Here is a 7,805-nt window from a genome sequence, read left to right as displayed (position 1 = left end):
AGAGGCGAAAAGGAGAAAAACGTAAAAAAACGTGAAAAAAAAGTAAGAGGAAGAGAAGGGAAAAAAAGGTGGAAATGGGTTTAAAAGTGATTTCGGCGGAGAAATATATATATATATATATATATATATATATATATATATATATATACGCGCACACACACACATATATATAAACGTATTCTCCGTTGAGATATTGCAGCCGCTGCTGTGTCCAGGCCCAGGAGCCTTAGCACTGTGCTGTGATGTCACTCAATACCACTGACATCACTAGGTGTAAACAACATCTCTCCTTTGCTGTGTATGTGACTATGGAGCTGTTTGGTGATGTCGTCTATTATGGCCTTCATAGAAGCAACAGGAGATTGTTGCATCCATCTAGAACCCTCAGAACTACAGTGCTATGATGTCACTCACTTCCACAGGCCTTGCAGAGTGTAAACAACAACAACCCAGCTTTGTTGTGTATGTAACCATAGGGATTTGTGATGTCACCTAGAACCTTCACAGCAGCGACAGCTTTATGAGGAGCATCAGCACTGCTCTGCCTGAGCAGAACCATCACCGCCATAGGTTGTCAAATAACCCGGATTTAACCCACACAGGTAAGTCCAATGGGGTGCAGGCATGTCCTCTATGCTTACAGCTTCCCGTGGGTGTTGGTTTGATACCGTTTGGGGACAGCCAAGGAGGCATCTGCAGGCAACAAAGGTAGGTGTGTGCTTGTGTGTGTGTTTCCTATGCAGATCCTAAGCCCAGTGTCACATGCAAGTAGGAGGAGTAAGAAGGGTTCCTGGCAAATCCGGGTTATGGATTGCATTTAAAAAGGCCCCGTGGGAGTGCAATGGGCCCCTGTCTTGCTGCTTAGCAATAATGGTATGGGTTTAGGTTCTGCTGTGTGTACTGGTGGTTGACTGCCCCCCAGCCCAGAGTGTGCATGGAAAATTGTCTGGCAGCCTCCCTGACAGCAAGCAGTGATAGTGCCCATGAAGGGGACCTTGTTGGGCCCGCCCCTTTCACGGTTATCGCTTCTCGGCCTTTTGGCTAAGATCAAGTGTAGTATCTGTTCTTATCAGTTTAATATCTGATACGTCCCCTATCTGGGGACCATATATTAAATGGATTTTTGAGAACGGGGGCCGATTTCGAAGCTTGCTTCCGTCGCCCTATGCATTGACCCGATATGGCAGTATCTTCGGGTACAGTGCACCACCCCCTTACAGGGTTAAAAAGAAAGATTCCTACTTTCATTGCTACCTGCTTGCTGGCTAGCCAGCTAGCCAGCCCTGTGGGCCTTGCTGCTGCAGCCAAAAAACAAAAGGTGGTGCTGCTGCTGCTGCTTCTGCTGCTTCTGCTTGTGTCTGGCCGCTGTTGGAGCGTCCAGGCACAGGACTTCTGCTGCTGCTGACTAAATGGCCTCCTTAATTGGATCATTTGAGTAGCCAGCACACCTGTGCAGGTAGGGCATGACATGATAGGCAGCTGCCTTGATAGCGGGTGGGTGCTGAATGTTCCTAATTGACAAAATAAGATTAATGCTTATGAAGAAATATAAAATCTCATCCCTTCCCCAATATCGCGCCACACCCCTACCCCTTAATTCCCTGGTTGAACTTGATGGACATATGTCTTTTTTCGACCGTACTAACTATGTAACTATGTAACATAACATGGGGGGGGGGGGTCTCCTGGCTGTTCACACAGGTGTGTCATTGCTGTACATTGACCATGCATTGCTTCTGTGGTATTGCAAAGGCAAAGACAAATGCTTCCAGCCATCCATTGCACTAATGGATTGGTCATCAGCTGGCTGTCTATGTCCCGCATCAATATAGACCAAAGTACAGAGGGTTAGGCTATGCTATTGTGCACCTACCTGATGCATCAGAAGGTGCGAGGCCCTTGCTAAATTCTGTGCACAGACTTTGAGATCTATACTTTAGACTGTATCTAAACCTGCTCCAACATGGACTGACATTCTGGCCTACTTTCAGCCGATGCGACTTGTCTGTCGCTGAACAGTCGCTTTTTATGTATTCAGCACCTATGTATAATGTTGTAAAAATGCTCTAGAAGCTAAAGTCGCAGAAATGTCACACATATTTGGCCTGCAACTTTCTGTGCGACAAATTCAGACAGGAAAAATCAGTATAAATCCTTAGAAAATTATCCCCCAGTGTCTCCATCTGCTGGCGGTATTGAATAAGCATTGCTGCACTGATGGGGTATGCATTAGACGAAAAAAAAGAAGAAAAAGAAGAATAATACGCCCAGAAAAGAGGCGAAAAGGAGAAAAACGTAAAAAAACGTGAAAAAAAAGTAAGAGGAAGAGAAGGGAAAAAAAGGTGGAAATGGGTTTAAAAGTGATTTCGGCGGAGAATATATATATATATATATATATATATATATATATATATATATATATACGCGCACACACACACATATATATAAACGTATTCTCCGTTGAGATATTGCAGCCGCTGCTGTGTCCAGGCCCAGGAGCCTTAGCACTGTGCTGTGATGTCACTCAATACCACTGACATCACTAGGTGTAAACAACATCTCTCCTTTGCTGTGTATGTGACTATGGAGCTGTTTGGTGATGTCGTCTATTATGGCCTTCATAGAAGCAACAGGAGATTGTTGCATCCATCTAGAACCCTCAGAACTACAGTGCTATGATGTCACTCACTTCCACAGGCCTTGCAGAGTGTAAACAACAACAACCCAGCTTTGTTGTGTATGTAACCATAGGGATTTGTGATGTCACCTAGAACCTTCACAGCAGCGACAGCTTTATGAGGAGCATCAGCACTGCTCTGCCTGAGCAGAACCATCACCGCCATAGGTTGTCAAATAACCCGGATTTAACCCACACAGGTAAGTCCAATGGGGTGCAGGCATGTCCTCTATGCTTACAGCTTCCCGTGGGTGTTGGTTTGATACCGTTTGGGGACAGCCAAGGAGGCATCTGCAGGCAACAAAGGTAGGTGTGTGCTTGTGTGTGTGTTTCCTATGCAGATCCTAAGCCCAGTGTCACATGCAAGTAGGAGGAGTAAGAAGGGTTCCTGGCAAATCCGGGTTATGGATTGCATTTAAAAAGGCCCCGTGGGAGTGCAATGGGCCCCTGTCTTGCTGCTTAGCAATAATGGTATGGGTTTAGGTTCTGCTGTGTGTACTGGTGGTTGACTGCCCCCCAGCCCAGAGTGTGCATGGAAAATTGTCTGGCAGCCTCCCTGACAGCAAGCAGTGATAGTGCCCATGAAGGGGACCTTGTTGGGCCCGCCCCTTTCACGGTTATCGCTTCTCGGCCTTTTGGCTAAGATCAAGTGTAGTATCTGTTCTTATCAGTTTAATATCTGATACGTCCCCTATCTGGGGACCATATATTAAATGGATTTTTGAGAACGGGGGCCGATTTCGAAGCTTGCTTCCGTCGCCCTATGCATTGACCCGATATGGCAGTATCTTCGGGTACAGTGCACCACCCCCTTACAGGGTTAAAAAGAAAGATTCCTACTTTCATTGCTACCTGCTTGCTGGCTAGCCAGCTAGCCAGCCCTGTGGGCCTTGCTGCTGCAGCCAAAAAACAAAAGGTGGTGCTGCTGCTGCTGCTGCTGCTGCTTCTGCTGCTTCTGCTTGTGTCTGGCCGCTGTTGGAGCGTCCAGGCACAGGACTTCTGCTGCTGCTGACTAAATGGCCTCCTTAATTGGATCATTTGAGTAGCCAGCACACCTGTGCAGGTAGGGCATGACATGATAGGCAGCTGCCTTGATAGCGGGTGGGTGCTGAATGTTCCTAATTGACAAAATAAGATTAATGCTTATGAAGAAATATAAAATCTCATCCCTTCCCCAATATCGCGCCACACCCCTACCCCTTAATTCCCTGGTTGAACTTGATGGACATATGTCTTTTTTCGACCGTACTAACTATGTAACTATGTAACATAACATGGGGGGGGGGGGGTCTCCTGGCTGTTCACACAGGTGTGTCATTGCTGTACATTGACCATGCATTGCTTCTGTGGTATTGCAAAGGCAAAGACAAATGCTTCCAGCCATCCATTGCACTAATGGATTGGTCATCAGCTGGCTGTCTATGTCCCGCATCAATATAGACCAAAGTACAGAGGGTTAGGCTATGCTATTGTGCACCTACCTGATGCATCAGAAGGTGCGAGGCCCTTGCTAAATTCTGTGCACAGACTTTGAGATCTATACTTTAGACTGTATCTAAACCTGCTCCAACATGGACTGACATTCTGGCCTACTTTCAGCCGATGCGACTTGTCTGTCGCTGAACAGTCGCTTTTTATGTATTCAGCACCTATGTATAATGTTGTAAAAATGCTCTAGAAGCTAAAGTCGCAGAAATGTCACACATATTTGGCCTGCAACTTTCTGTGCGACAAATTCAGACAGGAAAAATCAGTATAAATCCTTAGAAAATTATCCCCCAGTGTCTCCATCTGCTGGCGGTATTGAATAAGCATTGCTGCACTGATGGGGTATGCATTAGACGAAAAAAAAGAAGAAAAAGAAGAATAATACGCCCAGAAAAGAGGCGAAAAGGAGAAAAACGTAAAAAAACGTGAAAAAAAAGTAAGAGGAAGAGAAGGGAAAAAAAGGTGGAAATGGGTTTAAAAGTGATTTCGGCGGAGAATATATATATATATATATATATATATATATATATATATATACGCGCACACACACACATATATATAAACGTATTCTCCGTTGAGATATTGCAGCCGCTGCTGTGTCCAGGCCCAGGAGCCTTAGCACTGTGCTGTGATGTCACTCAATACCACTGACATCACTAGGTGTAAACAACATCTCTCCTTTGCTGTGTATGTGACTATGGAGCTGTTTGGTGATGTCGTCTATTATGGCCTTCATAGAAGCAACAGGAGATTGTTGCATCCATCTAGAACCCTCAGAACTACAGTGCTATGATGTCACTCACTTCCACAGGCCTTGCAGAGTGTAAACAACAACAACCCAGCTTTGTTGTGTATGTAACCATAGGGATTTGTGATGTCACCTAGAACCTTCACAGCAGCGACAGCTTTATGAGGAGCATCAGCACTGCTCTGCCTGAGCAGAACCATCACCGCCATAGGTTGTCAAATAACCCGGATTTAACCCACACAGGTAAGTCCAATGGGGTGCAGGCATGTCCTCTATGCTTACAGCTTCCCGTGGGTGTTGGTTTGATACCGTTTGGGGACAGCCAAGGAGGCATCTGCAGGCAACAAAGGTAGGTGTGTGCTTGTGTGTGTGTTTCCTATGCAGATCCTAAGCCCAGTGTCACATGCAAGTAGGAGGAGTAAGAAGGGTTCCTGGCAAATCCGGGTTATGGATTGCATTTAAAAAGGCCCCATGGGAGTGCAATGGGCCCCTGTCTTGCTGCTTAGCAATAATGGTATGGGTTTAGGTTCTGCTGTGTGTACTGGTGGTTGACTGCCCCCCAGCCCAGAGTGTGCATGGAAAATTGTCTGGCAGCCTCCCTGACAGCAAGCAGTGATAGTGCCCATGAAGGGGACCTTGTTGGGCCCGCCCCTTTCACGGTTATCGCTTCTCGGCCTTTTGGCTAAGATCAAGTGTAGTATCTGTTCTTATCAGTTTAATATCTGATACGTCCCCTATCTGGGGACCATATATTAAATGGATTTTTGAGAACGGGGGCCGATTTCGAAGCTTGCTTCCGTCGCCCTATGCATTGACCCGATATGGCAGTATCTTCGGGTACAGTGCACCACCCCCTTACAGGGTTAAAAAGAAAGATTCCTACTTTCATTGCTACCTGCTTGCTGGCTAGCCAGCTAGCCAGCCCTGTGGGCCTTGCTGCTGCAGCCAAAAAACAAAAGGTGGTGCTGCTGCTGCTGCTTCTGCTGCTTCTGCTTGTGTCTGGCCGCTGTTGGAGCGTCCAGGCACAGGACTTCTGCTGCTGCTGACTAAATGGCCTCCTTAATTGGATCATTTGAGTAGCCAGCACACCTGTGCAGGTAGGGCATGACATGATAGGCAGCTGCCTTGATAGCGGGTGGGTGCTGAATGTTCCTAATTGACAAAATAAGATTAATGCTTATGAAGAAATATAAAATCTCATCCCTTCCCCAATATCGCGCCACACCCCTACCCCTTAATTCCCTGGTTGAACTTGATGGACATATGTCTTTTTTCGACCGTACTAACTATGTAACTATGTAACATAACATGGGGGGGGGTCTCCTGGCTGTTCACACAGGTGTGTCATTGCTGTACATTGACCATGCATTGCTTCTGTGGTATTGCAAAGGCAAAGACAAATGCTTCCAGCCATCCATTGCACTAATGGATTGGTCATCAGCTGGCTGTCTATGTCCCGCATCAATATAGACCAAAGTACAGAGGGTTAGGCTATGCTATTGTGCACCTACCTGATGCATCAGAAGGTGCGAGGCCCTTGCTAAATTCTGTGCACAGACTTTGAGATCTATACTTTAGACTGTATCTAAACCTGCTCCAACATGGACTGACATTCTGGCCTACTTTCAGCCGATGCGACTTGTCTGTCGCTGAACAGTCGCTTTTTATGTATTCAGCACCTATGTATAATGTTGTAAAAATGCTCTAGAAGCTAAAGTCGCAGAAATGTCACACATATTTGGCCTGCAACTTTCTGTGCGACAAATTCAGACAGGAAAAATCAGTATAAATCCTTAGAAAATTATCCCCCAGTGTCTCCATCTGCTGGCGGTATTGAATAAGCATTGCTGCACTGATGGGGTATGCATTAGACGAAAAAAAAGAAGAAAAAGAAGAATAATACGCCCAGAAAAGAGGCGAAAAGGAGAAAAACGTAAAAAAACGTGAAAAAAAAGTAAGAGGAAGAGAAGGGAAAAAAAGGTGGAAATGGGTTTAAAAGTGATTTCGGCGGAGATATATATATATATATATATATATATATATATATATATATATATACGCGCACACACACACATATATATAAACGTATTCTCCGTTGAGATATTGCAGCCGCTGCTGTGTCCAGGCCCAGGAGCCTTAGCACTGTGCTGTGATGTCACTCAATACCACTGACATCACTAGGTGTAAACAACATCTCTCCTTTGCTGTGTATGTGACTATGGAGCTGTTTGGTGATGTCGTCTATTATGGCCTTCATAGAAGCAACAGGAGATTGTTGCATCCATCTAGAACCCTCAGAACTACAGTGCTATGATGTCACTCACTTCCACAGGCCTTGCAGAGTGTAAACAACAACAACCCAGCTTTGTTGTGTATGTAACCATAGGGATTTGTGATGTCACCTAGAACCTTCACAGCAGCGACAGCTTTATGAGGAGCATCAGCACTGCTCTGCCTGAGCAGAACCATCACCGCCATAGGTTGTCAAATAACCCGGATTTAACCCACACAGGTAAGTCCAATGGGGTGCAGGCATGTCCTCTATGCTTACAGCTTCCCGTGGGTGTTGGTTTGATACCGTTTGGGGACAGCCAAGGAGGCATCTGCAGGCAACAAAGGTAGGTGTGTGCTTGTGTGTGTGTTTCCTATGCAGATCCTAAGCCCAGTGTCACATGCAAGTAGGAGGAGTAAGAAGGGTTCCTGGCAAATCCGGGTTATGGATTGCATTTAAAAAGGCCCCGTGGGAGTGCAATGGGCCCCTGTCTTGCTGCTTAGCAATAATGGTATGGGTTTAGGTTCTGCTGTGTGTACTGGTGGTTGACTGCCCCCCAGCCCAGAGTGTGCATGGAAAATTGTCTGGCAGCCTCCCTGACAGCAAGCAGTGATAGTGCC

The 7,805-nt window shown here is 46.0% G+C and overlaps 3 non-coding genes across 3 annotated transcripts; all 3 read left to right on the top strand.

Moving 5' to 3' along the window:
- Nucleotides 1-1,021: 1,021 nt before the first annotated feature.
- LOC130330993 (U2 spliceosomal RNA) lies at nt 1,022-1,212 on the top strand. Its single transcript, XR_008873985.1, has one exon. It is a non-coding gene; the product is annotated as a U2 spliceosomal RNA (small nuclear RNA).
- Nucleotides 1,213-3,296: 2,084 nt separating this feature from the next.
- On the top strand, nt 3,297-3,487 carry LOC130330992 (U2 spliceosomal RNA). The gene has a single exon (XR_008873984.1). It is a non-coding gene; the product is annotated as a U2 spliceosomal RNA (small nuclear RNA).
- Nucleotides 3,488-5,575: 2,088 nt separating this feature from the next.
- On the top strand, nt 5,576-5,766 carry LOC130330988 (U2 spliceosomal RNA). The gene has a single exon (XR_008873981.1). It is a non-coding gene; the product is annotated as a U2 spliceosomal RNA (small nuclear RNA).
- Nucleotides 5,767-7,805: the final 2,039 nt, after the last annotated feature.

This window comes from Hyla sarda, unplaced genomic scaffold (assembly GCF_029499605.1).
Source record: "Hyla sarda isolate aHylSar1 unplaced genomic scaffold, aHylSar1.hap1 scaffold_3446, whole genome shotgun sequence".
In the NCBI taxonomy this organism is placed as follows: domain Eukaryota; kingdom Metazoa; phylum Chordata; class Amphibia; order Anura; family Hylidae; genus Hyla; species Hyla sarda.
Note: the sequence above shows the minus strand (reverse complement) of the source record. Positions and strands in the feature narration are given on the sequence as shown.